Consider the following 18158-nt stretch of genomic DNA (forward strand, 5'->3'; position numbering starts at 1 on the left):
GAAAAAATCTATTAAAAGTTGTAGATACTTACGGCTCGTATATATGTTGATACGCTGCCATAAAGCAAGTAGGTCGGGGTAATCCTCTCCTTGACTCAGCATCGAAAAGACCCTTAATCCACGCGGGATGATATAGTTGTCTAAACAGAAGTGAAAATGCTGTCGCTGCATTTGTAAGCGTTTTAACTTATAAAAGTTCTTCTCAATGTCGCTTAGAAGTTGATTTACTTTTTGAAAATCAATAGTGGTTCCATGTACACCATACATTGCTTGCTCTCCATCAAGGGACTACGATGTAGTTAGCGTTCCATTCAAATGTTGTTGGAACCTCAATTCAATAGCTTCCTTGCCCCGGTGTTCACTTCTGGGCACATACGCTAGTTCGATGTCATCCATGGCGGACCAATCAGATATTCAGCTTAATTCAGACCTCATACTTGAGCAACCAGAGTAAATAAGCAAAATGAATTAATGAGTTAGTAATATGCTCTGGTGGCTTACAAGTTGACGCACTTGCTGGAAGAACGAAATAAATTATAAACAGTATATGTAAAATGGTGATAAACAGAACCACTTCATCTCTTATTTCTTACTTAACCATCATAGCTATTATAAATAATCACAATTTAATAGTAGCGCAAAGGATCTATAGCTTTCTATCATTCTGTTTCAAAAGCTGGGACATCTCTAATTATGGAATATAGGTTTTCACAGAACCACGAACACTAGTTTTCGATGGGGCACTGTTCCTGACCAGTGTACCATAGTCTTCAATGGAGCTTACATAGTTGTTCTGCGCCCCCCCCCCCCCAAGTAACACTGAATAAAAGATTCCACATAGTTCCATGTCTAGATATCAAGACAGCCTGATGAGAAGTTAAGATTGGAATATATCCCTTTGCAGATGATCCATTTGTTCTAAAAAAAATTACCATGTTCCAGTTAACTTGAAACAGACTATCAAATATTTTAAACTGTTCAGACAGAGTTTTTTCTTTTTTTTTTTGCTTTAACTTATCAGATTACAACATGAATTCAAGTATGCCAAATCCTATGTAATGTTAGCTTCAGTCAGTCTTCCTACTGAAAATGGAGCCAAAACCACTCATTTAGCATTTTGAATGCTGCCCATTTTACAAGTGTATGAGTGGGTTACTGACTGTTATCTGACCAGAGGTCTTGCTTCATATCCTTGATTGGTATTAATTTCATCCCTTCCTGAATCTCTAGATTCTTATGTTACATACTGTGTGAATTAACAAACACAGCTTTCCCCTCATTTTCTCTGTCACAAAACTGACAGTTAAGAGCACCATTCTAACCACAGAGGCCCCTGCCACTGCATAGGGCATTTATTACAGCTGGAAGATAGTTGATGGAAACGGAATTCAATGAATTACACAATACATGACTATTATGGTCTTTATACATAATGCAGAGAAAGTATGAAACCAAAGGCTTATGTACATAGTTTGGTGATAGTTTATATGCTTTACTGCATTTCTTTTTTATACTGTGTGTTAGTTTGGTCTGATTTTATACTGGGTTTCTCTCTGGCATGATCTTATGCTTTCTGAAATGTGTATGTGTTTTGGGTTCCAGGATACTGTGATTGCTTCCTTTTTCTGAATTTTCCATAACCCATTTATTACTGTCCGCACCACAAATAATTTACTCTTAAGTTTGCTAAAAGTGATTTAAAATTATTAGCGCTCACAGCAGAGACAGACATTGCTGTACACAGCTTAATGCAGCTGCCTACAAACATTTGTATGTGTAAAATGGGCATAATGCTTATTGAGCAATTTCATTTTGTCAGAGTTAAGGCACTCACATGAACAAACAAAAGGGCATAGCTGCATAACTGAGTTTGTGCTCGCTTCAAGGTTGCCAAAACATTGATAAGAACTGTGGCAGATTTCCACATTTCAGACTGTCAATGACCTTGGAGAAAAAGACAAAACTAGAACATTGATTAGTTGCTAAATGTTATCATACGCAAGCAATGGATCGGTAAGCAGTTAGTGTAACTTCATTACACGAGCAGCTCCTAGTGAATTAAAATCTCAGTTGAAAATCTACTTCTGATCAAAAATCTGCACTGTGTGCTCTTCTAAAAGAAGGTAATGAAGTCTATTTATTTCTCTTTCATGGCTAGATGCTAGGTATTGATTATCCAAGACACTATGCCAAATCCTATGTGCTGTCGGTTTCATGCAGTCCTCTTGTCATTAACAATCATACCTTTTTGGACTTAAGTTAATCCATATATTCCTTATAACCATGATTCATTTTCTGTCATTATTGTTGTCAGATTAAACAGTAGGACAATACTACAGTTGTTATATTTTAGACAACAGGCTTGAATTAAACATGCATGTAGCTATTCTCAAAAGGACTAAGCATGCTAAGTGCAGTAAAAATGGAACAGAGCAAAGGTGCAGGAGAAGCAATGTCTCCTTTCTACACAAATCTGTTACAACATTTTCTATCACCTTACCTTTAATAACTACTAGATGGTTAATCAAATAGAAGCAAAGGCTGTACCTTTTAAAAGTGAATTAGACTTTTGTGTGCATATTTGTTAATTAGTTTTCAATTATTTCAATCTGTCAGATTAACCATGATTAAGAGTTTGAAGGCAAAAGCCATAAGTAAATGTAAGATATTCTAACATGTCTAACAGACACTAAAGTTATGCATGAGATCATGAACTTGCATTTACACTGGTCTCACTTCGTGTCCACTTGTGAATTGCTCAGTTCCTATTTGCTAAAGCATGTCTACTCTATGGTTTGTTTCTTCATTACTGTTTGCTAAATGTGAATTACAGCAATGTTCAAGGGGTCATATGTGATTATTTACTACTTGGTATCTTGGTAGCTCAGAAAAGCAGGGGTGTGTGCATTTTTAATATTTTATTATTCTTCTCTCAAGATGGAATGACCACAGAGTAAGAATAATAAATAAGAAGTTATATAGAGTGACACCTCCCATATGGGGGTACATAGGGCTTGCCCCAGAAGCACCTGTTGTAGTTTTGGGATAGTGTTATTCCACGGGCATTTATACCCATGTGAGTACTTCTGATTAGACTATATGTGTCCCTCAGGAATCAATTTCATTAAATGCAGGCAGAAAGATTTTGTTTGGAGATTTTGTGAACTGACAGATATCTGCGCCCCCCCCCCCCCCCAAAAAAAAAAAGAAAAATGAAAACAAAGCATGTGTCTCCAGAGAAGAAGAGTAGTATTTTGTAGGATGTACCCCAAAACTTGACAGTTCCCCAGAACATAGCCTAATGTTCACTGATATCCCAAGAATGTGTCTGAAAGCTCAGAAGGTTGGCAGAACACACTTAAAGGATTTTCATTTCCTTACTTGGATAACATGACTAAGTGACTCAACTTTCTAGTGTTCTGCCACTCTTGAAAAGGAAGCATTTTGTGTTTTGATAGCCAAGGTAGTGTCTTGCACTCATGTCATCATTGGTATAGCAGGCTAAAACCCTAATGCCAACAGAGCTAGGGTTTTTGGGACAGTCATTATTTAGTGGATATAGTGATATCCCCTACCCCAGGATGTGCATAAATGCTTAGGCTGTGTAACAATATTGATTTCTGCAATGTCCTACCTGCAGCAGCTAGAACTGACACACTCTCTAGCCAATACCAGCAAATCCCTTTCACTCTATCATTCAATATTCCCCTCAGTTTTGGATAGTCAACTAATAGTAAAAAAGCCCATAATTTAGTTCTAAATCCTTCCCATTACCACCACTACCACTTTAGTCAACAACCTGCACAAGTCTTTCAATGTTCATAGGTTCATAGATTAGTACTTGGCTAACTGTTCTTTTAGGCCATTTTAAGACTAGCCAATTACCCTATGTGAGAATCAAACCTTGCACTTTATGCCTGTAAGGTAAACACCTTAACTATTATGCCAACTTCCCATCTGCCCTTCATCTTACCTTCAATCTGGTGTTTTTAGCTAGTTTGTTAATTAGCAGAATTTGTTAACCAAGGAAGAGCACTGCTTCTCCTGGACCATTTTCAATCCTTGAACTAAAATTTGAAATTACACAGGATTACTGGTACAAAGTATGCAAACATTTTACACACAGAATAAATAATTTCAAGAATGCATGAGAACGTGCAATCATGAAAATGAAATGCAAGTACACTGAGACTTTAAATTAATTAATGAAAATACAATGAGAATTGGTATTTTAGGAAACACTTAAAAACAAGCACAGAAAAAAAAACTAGAAGTCACATTTATTACCTTTTCACTTACACATTTCCAACGGAGTATTATATAAATAGTTGTGTGCTATGTAAAAGAGAAAAGGGAGTGAGGTAAGCTTAAAACAGGGATGGAATAAAATGTTGAGAAGAAAGATGCTCCATTTCCCTTGTTTTTAGTTGTTAAAATGGCAGCAGTATTGAAATAGAGGATATAAAAGTGGGTGCCCATCATTAAGGCATTTACATTTGCTTATATACAACAGATGAATTCTAAGGGGCTTTACAGAAAGTTGTACAGGATCCCATGCTCTTTAGATGAGCTTGAAAGGGTTCCCAGAGTTTAGGAGCAAGAATGAACAATATATGGTCACTGCAAGTAAATGTATTATGCAGGGTGCAAAGGGTGAGGTGTACAGAAGTAAAACAAGGAGCAAGCCATCTTTCAGATAGTTAGGAAGACACATGACTTTGGAAAACATGAGGCAGTGGTACTTATGGCAAGGGGCTAGAGGGGTGAACTCGCTGATTTTGTTATCTGTACCATGTAAGGAGTGTACATTTTTCTTTTAGTTAGCTGCAATGAGGAGGAGACTATCCTTTAAGGTAGTAAAATTCCTTTTTCTGTAGTGGTGGCTTAAGTGTTGAGGGCAAATACATTTAAAAGCCATTTCATTGAGTTTGCCTCTGTGAAACTGGTAGATCCCAATGTTTTGTGGGGGGATTTGCCCTCAGGCACTGCCTACTTTAAATAATTATACACCAACCTTGACGACTGGATGGGAGAAAGGAAATTCACCCCGGGGATAACGTCTGTCGCCCTGCTAGACAGGGGTCCAGGGAAGTAAATAGTGTGGGAAGAAATAGCCAGGGAATTGTTATGGCTAGGCTTTTATAGGCCCTAGGGCTGATAGCCTAGTACCAACCTATGAACCTATAAGATTGTGTAATTTTTGAAACAGGGTGCAAACATGAAAAATTATAACTTTTGCCCTTGATAAATAAGACTGTACTCTCCCTGTAAGCAGTAGGCCAGGAATATGAACATTTTTATTGTTAATATAAATCTTGATCTTCTGATAGTGAAGTTAGAGCTGACCAAATCCCTAATCACACTGGCTGACCTGCTGAGATGACTCTGTCAGCTATTAAGTGATATTTCTATTTTTTGATGGATATCAAGTAGCATTGCTGTCCATTTGTTTTGTCCTTAAGAACAAGTTTTAATTAAATGGGTAGAGGTGGGGAGAAGGTGCTTATTTTAATTAGAAAAAATATGGTGGGGAGAAGGTGCTTATTTTAATCAGAAAAAAATATATTTATAACAATGTCAATAAACCAGTGTACGGATATGGTATTTGAACCTATGGACAAGAGGGAAATATATAGCAAATTATGATTGAACAAGTCATAGGCCTTGGTGAGGTCTATGGAAACATCCTTGGTTAGATCACACTTGTCCCTGTTAATGAAGATGCCATTATTTAAAGTTCAAACAGCAGTGATGTACCTAGAGGAGATGGTACTGGTTGGATATAGGAGGAAAGATGGAAGTAGATTGTTCTCTCAATGAACTTACCTAAAGATGGGAGAAAGAAAACAAGCTTAAATCTGGGGTGAATAAAGCATTAGATATTTTTACATTGGTTTTATTACTGCATTGTCTAAATGCAAGAGGATATATTGTGTAGTAGGGAAAATTAAATAAATATATGGAGGGTAACTAAATGTTCTTTATACACTAAGATCCAGAAGTGCAACTGGTCAGCCCAAGAAGAAGCATCTTGATGGATGGCAATTAGAAGTTCTTCAATTTCGTTTTTTGTTAACATACTAAAATAGAATGTGGGGGATATTCTGATGGGGAAGGAAGATACCTTGTTGTGAATGGGGGTCCTGGGTGTTGTCGGTAATGGGGGGGGGGGGTTTGTCCTAGGAGTTTGGATAATTCTTTAAGAAAATCATGTTTCTTCCACATGAACCCACAACAGTAATATAATACTTGCCTTGCATTGAGGAACTGCACTTTATAGCCAGCATCGTGAAAAGTCTAAGATATATATATATATATATATATATATATATATATATATATATATATATATATACACATATATATATATATACCTTCTGCATTTCTGGCTCTTTTTTGTCACTCACATCCAGTCTTTACCACTTGTACCATCCTTTTTTTCTCTCACAGATATTCATTTTCTAGTCCAAAAGTTTAATTTTCTCACAAAACTCTTGTCCTCTATAAAACCTATAAGAACCTGTTGTCTATTCTTCTCTTTAAATGCCAACATCTTGCACTAATGTGCTACGGCCTAAGCTATTTATATCTACTAAGACCTCTAACTTCTCCTGAAATTTTCTTTTTAAAGGTTTCCATGACAGGTTGTTATACATTGGCTACATAGGTCCCATTATTTATGGAAAATTTCAGATTCCCTTCTTGGTTTGTGCATTTTCCTATTTTTGTTAAATATCAAAAAGAAGCAGCATAGGAGAATAATCATTAGTAACATTACCTTACAGCAAAAGTTTCTACTGTTCAGTTCTTGGCTGGGGTGCCTTTTGTGCAGAATCTGCATGTCTTCCCTGTGTTCACATGGGCTCTTTCTGGGTACCTCACAAAGATGTCTGGTAGACTGAACACTGACTCTAAATTCTTGTAGATACGGATGCAGTTTGAAGGATATTAAAGAAAGGCCTGGTAAGTGATATGGAAGAAAGGCCTGGTAATCTACTTCCATCCTCTACTTGCCTAATAAACTCCACTGATGGTGGTAGTTGTTCGCACAATCACTATAGTAGCTGGATTTGACTCATAAGCATGGATGGATGGATTGAAGATGTTCCAAAATGTTAATTTTTTCTATTATTTTATTTCTATTTGAGTCTCCTTTCTTCACTGTAATTTCCAGCATTTGTTTTCAGAAATATTGGTGTAATGTTGGCTTACAGCTGCATGTCACCAACACAGTCTTCTTTGAGGTAAATTGAACGCAAGACTCTTGTACATTTACTGATCTAACATATTTGATTTTGTTGACACATGCCATCCTCTTTGAAATTGTATTCTGCAAGATTTTCAGCTCTTTATGTTGACTAGTCTCATTTGCAACATCAAAATCTGGTAAAGACTCTGGTCCTCCATGCAGGAATCCCATCACAGCTACATCCTGCATTCCATACACCTGCAGAAAGAACCCTCTCCCCCACACAACACGACTTCCATCCATCCCATAGTTCTAACACTGTACTTCTAACCTTCATGGATACTATCAATACAGCTATAGATAACAGCAAACTAGTCTCCTCCTTATTTTTAGACTTGTATAAAGCCTTCGACACAGTTTGTCACAGCAAACTTCTGCTTCAAATGTCCTCACTATGTCATCTACTTGTACAATAGGTATCAGTCAGTAAAATGGCATTTCACCCACTTTCCATACCTCACAGTCACCACTAGTGTACCACAAGGCTTTATTACTGGTCCCTTCTTCTTTAACATTCTCACTAACTTCCTCCACACATACACACAACATGCTTTTCTAATACAGTATGTAGATATCTCCACACTCATTTGCACATCTGACAACCTAGCACATCTCAAAAAAATATACGCATGTGAAATTTTACTTTATAACTCTCCGTTCTTGCTCAAACTCCCCCAAAATAAATACGTTTTCCCAAATCCCTCTCTCATGAAAAAAAAAAATAAATCCTCTCTTTTAATACTATAACCACTTAAACCCTTCTCATACCAAATTAATATGAATGATAGTGGATGATAATCTTAAATTTGACCTGCATATATAAAATTGCATTAGAAAACTCACCAAAAACTGGGGATGCTTTACAGAGCCAAATTCTTTCTCACCAACAAAACTAAAACTACACTTGCCGCTACTACCTCCTCACCTCACTACTTGCATACAGGTTTCACAATCTAGGTTAGGTGTCTCAGCTTTACCTTTAATTTTCATTCCTTTTACCACTTTTTCTAATTTTGACACATCTTCGAAATTACAGTGACCAAGCATTTTATGCTATGCTTGAATGTCATAACAGCTCTGAGATGCATCATAATGTATCTCACTATCGTTTTCTTTATCATATGTGTCTAAATAATAGAGTCTATCACATTCAATTATATCAAACCTGGTGCCATCTTTATGGATGAGTTGGTCCTGGCCTTGTTTAAAGTTGATCGAGGCCCTTTTGGACATTGCTGCCTTAACAGAAAAAATGCTTTGTGGATACGTTGGGATATACAGTGCCCAAGACATCATCACCTTTACTTTGCACCCCTCTGTGTTTAGCAGCCATACCTCTGCATTACCTCTCTTCTGTGTGGCCCCACAGGTTCTCGTTCTGTCAGCTAATTCCAAAATGTGTTCCTCCGGTTGGAAAGTTGCATCAAAGTATTTAAACTTTTTCAGGTCATTAATTATGTGTGACGTGGTGCCAGTATCCACCATTAATCCCCTCTGTTTTAATTCACAAATTTGATGCTCATTTATTCTGAAGACAAATGTGTGTCATCCGCATCAGTTGCTTGTTTCACATTGTATTTCTTCTTTCGTCTACAGTTACTGTCCCTGTGGCTAGAGTTTTTACACAAACTACACCACTGTCTCTGACCTTTATATTCTCTCTGGCATTCTTGTGCCTTGTGTCCCTTTTGCCCACAGTTATAGTATATAATCTCTGCTTTTACTCTTTCCCCAAGGCTACTCGCTTTCATCACATTATCATTACTTATGTTGGCATTAAATTTCTCGGTAAGTTCATAGCTTCTCAACCTTGTTTTAAACTCACCAAAGCTCAACTTATCATCATCTTGTGTGATGTGTACTGCAAATGGTTTAAAGGTTTCAGGCAACCCTTTCAGAATCATCGCAATTAGTAATCCATCACTGAGCTTCTCCCCAGCATTTCTAAGTGCCAATTTGGCCACCTCAGCCTTAATAATATAGTCTGTGACACTTTCACTGGTGGCCTTCTGGAGGCTTGTTAATTCAGTGTATAAACTAATTACCCATGGCTTCCCTTTCCCAGCATAATGGTCTCTCAGGATCTGAAGTGCTTCTCTACCATCGTATGCGGCTTCTCTCATGACGAGGGACAAACTTTTGTCGTCTAAGAACTGTATTAGTTCTGCATATGCCTCCTCATTTTTTTCAGCATCGTCATCGCCTTCCTCCTCATTCTCGTCGTCTTCTGCGTCCTACTGCACATTTCGCAAAATTACATCTTTCAGCCCTAGCAAGCGCAGGTGTCTCAGAAAGTTTGTCTCCAACAACTCGTAATTCTTCTCATCTCCATCGAAACATAGTCTATGCCATCGGCTTCCTACTTCCCTCCTGGGCCCATAACCTGTTTGTGGTATCATCTTAAGGGTAAGAAAGTCGGGTTAGACATACATTTACAGAGGAAAATAAACACATGTGAAGGCAATCAATCTGGTTAAAAATGGAAGAGGGGAACAACCCTCGCTCCCTCCTTTATTATAAAGCACATGGTCATGTGACCTATCTTGACCTCTCCACACCAATGACGTCAGTGTAAGAGCACACATACGATCATTCCCTCTGTTTTATTATTGTCAGCCAACACTCTCAATGGTACCAGAAAGAAACTGATTAAACACAATACCTTACTTCCTCCAGCTTCCTTAAAGCAGTTCATTCATTTAAGTATATGGTTGAAAAACAAACCACACTTTTTCATCTCTCTGATGTCATCTATGCAATTCCATCTCTTTCACTGCAGTAAATTCCACAGAAAGCTCATCAACAGTTCCAGTGCTTTTAGCAGTAAACGTTTCACAGGTTTGGAGAATTCTTTGCTATACTTGCTTATGCCACTAATCACAAGGACCTGATCAAGTCCTACTACAAATCATTCTTGAATGCTCCTGATAAGGGGTTCTGGTGCATGTTTACTCTGAACTTTGAAGCTGAATTCTACATGGTTTGATCATGGTTTAGTTGACTTAAAGAAGGAAATGGCAGCTTAGTGCAGATAGTAAATGCTCTGCCCTTTTCCAGACTACTGTTTCTAGCTACAAGACTGTGATGTGAAAAACCAGGCTGCCCTGGAACAGTATCCCTTAATTAAATACTTAAACATTTGCTTCAGCCTTTAATTTTTATTACTAAATGCACAGATGCATTTCTACAAAAATATACAATCATTTAGGAGTCTATGCAAAAATAACTGTAAAGGAGTAAACAGGAGGATTTATGCTCACATAACTGGAATATGTGTTATTTTTCATCTTTAACAGGAACATGGTGACCAGCTTCTGCTAGCTAAAAACAGGATCTGTCATTTAGTGTCTCAGACCTGTCCGGAAAAAAGAAGTTCATTGCAAACACTTACTTTTTGTGGTTTGGATCCCTGTTTGGAAAGAGAGAGAACTATAGCTATTGGTGAACTGGAATTCAAGCACCTTATATGGACATTTTATCCTTGCTACCTCCCTCAGACAGGATCTTACTTAACACCTCAGATGAATGAGATGCCCACTTTACCTGGAGTAACACAGAGTCAGTGTGGCTATATGAACATTTTGGTACATAAACCATAAATATGGAGCATTTCTGTCAGTTGCCTGCTAACTATTACAAATAGAGATTCTATGATGATGCCCTAAGTAAATACCTCAAAAAGCTAGCTCTAAAAGTGTCTGCCTGGGTCACAGTTATGACTTCTAGCTCAGGGCTGCTTAAGTTTATAAACTCGGCCTGGCCAGTGATTTGATGCCACATTTATATATCATTGCCATCCATCATTTCAGACCCGTACTGTGTGTATTTACATTTTTGCTGTTTATGCAATATGTTCTCTCTAATTTCAGTACAATAAGTGACAAGACACCTAAATGCCTGATGTCTAACATTGTACCTGGAAGGGGAATTCATATCAGTGAATCTATCAGTTTAACAAATGAACGGATGAATAAAAAATATAAAAATAAATCCCAATATCATCCAGTACCCTTATGATTCCTCAGGCTCCTTGGTTCTTTCTGAGCAGTGGATATTAGCTTATTATCTGACTGCATATTTGCTTGGTTTCCTTGTAGCAGTTCCCCCAGGATGGTAGGGTGTCCAACCTTTTGGCTTGCTGGGGCTGCATTGAGTGAACAGAAATGGTCCTGGGGCCGCATATAAAATATATCATATAGTTAACTCTCGTCGATCTCCTGGCTGTACTGTAGGTGCATTTGAACAATGAATAAATGTAATAAATGCCTAATATTTCCCTTAAAATACTAATTCTCATTCTAATTCTCTAATCTAACAGTTAACTCTAACATCTTAGTTAATATATATATATATATATATATATATATATATATATATATATATATATATAAATAACAAATAAACAGATATTCACTACAGCACTAGCATTTCTCACTGGGAAAACCATTCCAGCAGTCCAACTATGTAAAATGTCAACATCAGCAGTCCTACAATACTATAATCCACCACAAAAATAAACCAACAAATTTGCAGTAAAGTAAAGAATTCACATTACTGACTTAATAAAACAATTCTGAATAAGCTACAAGAGAGTCTCACCCAAACAAATAATTGGTGCCAGAAACATGGCCTCAAGTTAAATGCCAAAAAATGCATCATCATCCCCTTTGAAGAGAGTGATGTCCCCACAAATTATCACATTAATAACAATGTTGTAAGCATGCAATAAGTTGTATGGTACTTGGGCTCCCAGGTTGATAGAAACTTGACTTTTGACCATCACGTTGTCTCCGTAGTAAGGAAAGCTTTTTACATGGCCCAATTCATTAGTAAGGGTATCTCATCCAGGGACAAAGAGGTCATAACATCCCTGTATTCTTCCTTTACAAGAGACATTATTGAGTGCAATGCCCCTTTTGACATGTGCCTCAGAAAAACACCCTGCCAAAAGAAAGACTACAACTATTTCTGCCAAAAAAGGTCAAAGGACTAAGTTCACTTAGTTATCTAAACAGACTAAAAAGCTTTTTGCTTTCCTCTGTCTCTCACTGGCCCCTATAAATTTCACCACTGGCTTGCTTTCCAGGCTAAGAAAGATCCTGCCTTAAGAGACTTCCTCTACCTCAGAAATACTGGTTATACTTAAAATGCTCACTACAAAGACCACAGCCTTCACTGCAACATAAACAAGCCACTTTTTATGGACAGGTTCTTGACATAAAAACCTTCAATGTCTGCAAAAAGCTCCTCTCATTATCAAACAATGTAGTTCAGCAACATGATGGCTGGATGGATAGCCATAAATGTAGTCCTTGGGTAAGTAGCATAGCCTTCATCAAACCAGATGGAAAATCCACATACTAACCTTTCCCAGCTGGATTGCTAAGATCTAATATCGGTTACTCAAGTCTAGTTGCCCAAGAAGAGGGGCATGTTTAACTAAGAATTCCATTTGCAAAATTATATTCAGTATACATATTAAATCTCTCTCTCTCTCACACACACACACACACACACACACACACACACACACACACACACACACACACACACACACACAAAAGCCCCTACTTGTAAAATAGGCAACCTCAGTAATCACATGACATCCACTCACTGAATGAAATAGTCTGGAAGTCAAAATATCTGAAAAAAAAATCATAATAGAGATGGATTCATCCATGTCATTTCCCACCACCAAAAGGACCATCAATAAATCAACAAACAACTGCTCGGTAAAAAGTAAATCAATAAGAAAACCATAAACTATAATGCTACATACAGGTGTAAACATATAACTTGTGTCAATCCCCAGGTTAATCCATACCAAAAGATTGTTTCAGAGCTTCAGCTATCTACAAACAGCTTTCTCCTAAAAACTTAACTCATTGATATTTGCCTTGCTGTAATTATAACTGTAAAAAAAAATTTTTTAAGTTTATTCTGTACCGCAATGATTCTCACTATTACGAGATGTAATCTCTGCCATATTGTATGAGTACTACATCCATAATTTGCTGTCTCTCTCTCTCATGTATTATATTGTTTTGTGTTATTTTTGGAGCTTTTCTCCCTGGGCCTCTGCTGAAAATGGACCTGTGCCCAGTCGGACTTTCCCGGTAAACAAATGTAAAATAAAATAAAATAAATAAAAATAAACTTCCTTCCAATCTAAATCAACAAACAACTGCTCGGCAAAAAGTAAATCAATAAGCAAACCATAAACTATAATGCTACATACAGGTGTAAACATATAATTTGTGTCAATCCCCAGGTTAATCCATACCAAAAGATTGTTTCAGAGCTTCAGCTATGTACAAACAGCTTTCTCCTAAAAACTTAACTCATTGATATTTGCCTTGCTGTAATTATAACTGTAAAAAAATTTTTTTTAAGTTTATTCTGTACCGCAATGATTCTCACTATTACGAGATGTAATCTCTGCCATATTGTATAAGTACTACATCCATAATTTGCTGTCTCTCTCTCTCATGTATTATATTGTTTTGTGTTATTTTTGCAGCTTTTCTCCCTGGGCCTCTGCTGAAAATGGACCTGTGCCCAGTCGGACTTTCCCGGTAAGCAAATGTAAAATAAAATAAAATAAATAAAAATAAACTTCCTTCCAATCTAAAGCCATTTGACATTCAGACATTTTAATTTGTGCAGAAGTTACTCACAGACTGACAGTTTACTGAGCTGTAATGCTGACCTTCGCTTTAGAAAAAAACAAATTCCCAGACTTTGTCAATAGCTCAAAGTGTAGAGATGATTATTTATTTATTTTTGGAAAACATCTTTAAAACTGTTAAATTGATTACACACCCAGAAACACAGAAAAGTTATTGTGATTATGTAAACCACAGACTGCTGCAAGAAATCAAAGTCACATTAGCACTCTATGCTTATGTCCGAACAGATGAATCATACCTGTCAATTCCAAAAGAAGTAAAGTAGCTTAATAAGAAGGTTATTTGCAAGGTTGCATGGCAGTTTATATTGGAAATAAGCAGAGATATTAAAAAGGCTCTGTTTTTAATAATTATGCCGAAATATCTTCCAAGGTAAACACAACTTCTGATTTAGTATGGAACCATACCTCTCATCCTTAGAGCAAGAAATCTGTTCAAAGCGAAAAATAAAAGTGGGACACAGGCCCAAAAATAGTTATGCATCACAGACACCATTGAAACAACTGTAGCTGCAAACATTATACATCACTTATAATCTTTCTATCACATTATTGTCAGTTAAACATTATATGGCTCATTCAGTCCTGCCATCTTCTGCATCAAAGAAAACTATGCTTTGAAATGACAAATGCATTAAAAAATAATACATAAAACACATTGCATCAACATCCTGCAACTTCCTACCTGCAAGCAACCACAGAGCTTTCACTGAAACTAGGGCTGCTTGTTTCCCCAGAATGACAGCTCTTCCCAAATTAAGTCTAATGGTATACAATCTACCAGTATCTGGACGACCTGAAATAAATTAAATTATGGCCTGTAAATTGAAAGTACACTTTGTTTAATTAAACTATATTTCTAAGCCCACTTTTTTCGGTAACATCCCAATATCCATTTCCAGGTCACTTTACAAGACATTGGCAGTGGTAGACTTGGCATCCTTCAGAACCCCACAGGCCCACACTAATACATTGTCCATTAAATGTAAATATCCATCCACTGTAAATGGCAAAAAGCTATGTCTTAAAAAATCTACTTCTGGCATGCATACCCAAGTATTAGGTTTTGAAACAAAGAAACATATTCTCCACAGTCCGTAAGTCTCTGTCTTTAATAATCATCTACTGTTGCAGCACTCCCAACACATAAGCACACACATACACACTAAAATCCCCAACATTTAAAAAATGACATTGTGCCCACTTGATTTGCCAGTATTGATGATCCGCCAAAGCTAAGCTTACTGTTGTCCAATCTACCACTGCTTAGAACTCAGCAATGAAAAAACAGTACTAGGTGCTTTTTTGTTTGTCTGAAAAAACAATACACCTTTATATGGTACAGTCCCACATAGTCAGTCCACTACTGACCCATTAACCCTAGGCTGCTGTCTCATTCTTAATCCCTGGAACTGCATTACCTTGGATGACTACTTTATTTTCCTAAGCAAAAGACACAAATTGGAAGATAAGGCAAAAATCCAGACATTCTTTGAAAATCCATACAGTTAAGAGGTATGAGTTCATGTTCAATACAACACTCTCCCTGTCAGGAAAGCCGCAATTTAATGAAAGTGTACTCTTAATGTATGATATATTTGTGAGCTAACTTGTTTGTGTTCAGTAGGTAGAATGATCATTGTTAGCCTCTTTGTGCATGCGTCTCTCTCTCTCATGCACACACACACACACACACACACACACACACACACACACACACACACACACACACACACACACACACACACACTCTTCTTCTACTTTCACGCACACAATTCTGCTTTCATGCATGCACTCACTCACTCAGTACTTACCTATTAACACAGGTAATTGCTGCTTTTTTGGCTCAAAAACAAAACTAGAAGGTGCTTTGGCGCATGCGCACACCGACATTATCATTACAGGTCATGGGAGCGAAAAACACAAAACAAAAAAAAGTGTTTTGGGGCATGCGTACATCGATGTTGCAGTTAGAGGTTGAGGGCTGCATGGAAGAGCTCTGAGGGCCACATGCGGCCCGCGGGCCGCAGGTTGGACACGTCTAGGCATAGTATATGCTAAATTATTTCTGCTCTGCTTCATTGCTTGCCAGTCTTAGTAATGTACAAAATCTACAGCATACTGTCTCTTCTCACCAAATACATTCTGGTTAGTTTTGCAGGTTGCTGGCTCTCGGGTATTTTGCTAGCTGGTTTCTCAGAACTGAATTTATTATCTTTCCATTTACTGACATGACACTCATTGCCCTGTATATTGCAGGGTCTGATAAGGCTGCTGGAGTCCATTCTAAGGCATTGGAAAAACTACTCTTGCCTTGCACTGTCCTGGGACTAGCCACTATTTACTCAATAATTTGTTAAATTGCTTTGATAGGGTCTCAAGACCAAGGAGCATATAAAATGATGCATTGGTATAATGCAACTGCTTAAGCAATACAGAATGAAATAGAAAACCATGAAATAAGGGTGTTATAGGAACAGCTGCAATTGTGAAGGAATCTTAGTCATTTCATTTTGTTTATTTACTATGGAAGAACTATGTGATTATGTGGTATGATCTCATTTTAGTGCATCCATGCTGATTACAGTCTTCCAGCAATGATATCTCACTGAGTAGCCAGTCAGAACTGTCATATCTTTTCAGACAATCACATGAGGCTTGCTAGTCTTTAGCTAACAAGGCCTGATGAAGCTTTACTCTTCTGCATTGCCCATTTCAAGTCTACTCAATGCGATTCCACCATTCAGTGACTTCTTAAACAATCCTGCTGACCAGCCAGAATTTTCTTATCTGCATATGCAAATACCCCTGGGATGGCATAGTGGCACAGTGAATACCATTGTTGCCTCACAGCAATAGATTCCTGGTTCAATTCTTGGGTGGGGTGCCTTCTGTGTGGAGTCTGCATGTCCTCCCTGTGTTCACATGTATTTTCTACTGGGTGCTATGGTTTCCTCCTACCTTCCAAATATATGCAGTAGGTAGAATGGACACTCTAATCTGACCATAGGTGTGACTGTGCATGCAAGTTTGTGTTGTGGAGGAACTACTGAGGCAGGACTAGCCACCTAGTGGTGTAAACCTTGGCTCTAGATGATTGTCACTATTGAAGTGAAGCTCCAACCCCATGTGTAAAAAGTGGAAAAGATGGACGTGGCTGGATGGATATGTAGTATATGATCATTCAGAAATGCCAAGGAGTGCCTCTTTAAATTTTAACGGCTATTACAGTACTGATTACTAGCAGCAAATGTAAAGCATGCAAGCTGCCAAAGGGTAGGGAAGGGACAGTCTGCAGTATCAGTAGACGGTTTGTCTTCTTAATGCCTGCCCCTCACCTCCACTGGGAAGCAATGGGAAATAGGACTATTGCCCTGAAAAATGAATAACTAGGTACAGGAACTGGGAAACACTGGACAAATCCTGTGAGCCTCAAAGAAAAAAAAGAACGTATAATAGGTTCATAGGTTCATACTAGGCTATCTGCCCTAGGGCATTTATAAGCCTAGCCAGAGTACCCATTTTAAATTAATTTTGCTATGCCTTTTTTTGAGGTTAGTATACTGTGCCTCTGTCTAACAGTGACACAGAAGTGATAGGCGGGGTATGCTTAAACATTACAAAGTATGGCAACAATATAACACATAAAAGGCCGCATTGTCTAAAAAATGATCAGAATATAAAAAGTAATATTTTATGTAATATTAACAAAGTGTAGAAGTTACATGGTGAATCTGGAGCAAACTAATAATGTAACTGTCTACTGAGTATGCAACACGTTGATGCATTATAATAGCGACTGGATAGACAGGGATGTTTGATTAACATCAGCCTAGCATCACAAAGTACACATTGTAACAGTTGTAATTTTTGGTACAGCAATCCATGTGTGCTAAAGAAAACGAGGAAATAAACTAAACTTAATGAATACTACCCATGGCAGATTGTTTTTTGATTTAGAGGAAAAGGACCATATATATACTGGGGTGGCATTACATCAGGGTGCACTGGGGTACACCTCCCAAATAAAACTGTGGCCCATTCCCTGGAATACTTAAAAAAAACCTCACTCTCTTTTTTTAACATTATCGACAGCTCCCATCCACATCTTGGCTGCAAAATTTCATGTCATTGTCCCTTTCTTGAGATCTGCTGACTTGAGAAGTTCCAGGAAGTTGCTTTTATTGTCTCAAATGTGTCATTAATAACAGGTGGCTTTCC

General features: G+C 37.6%; 1 protein-coding gene across 2 annotated transcripts in view; it reads left to right on the forward strand.

The window, feature by feature from the left end:
- LOC122803415 (folate receptor gamma-like) overlaps nt 1–18158 on the forward strand; it is a 288397-nt gene that overhangs the window by 76796 nt on the left and 193443 nt on the right. Inside the window, exon 1 of one of the 2 annotated variants that reach the window (XM_044073022.1) lies at nt 2004–2123. The exons of the other annotated variant lie outside the window; for it this stretch is intronic. The gene's annotated coding sequence lies outside the window, so the exon portion shown is untranslated. Of the gene's footprint in view, nt 1–2003; nt 2124–18158 lie in introns of those variants that run through there. 2 annotated transcript variants of the gene reach the window in all.

This window comes from Protopterus annectens, chromosome 5.part1 (assembly GCF_019279795.1).
Source record: "Protopterus annectens isolate FY-2018-M chromosome 5.part1, PAN1.0, whole genome shotgun sequence".
Taxonomy (NCBI): Eukaryota; Metazoa; Chordata; order Ceratodontiformes; family Protopteridae; genus Protopterus; species Protopterus annectens.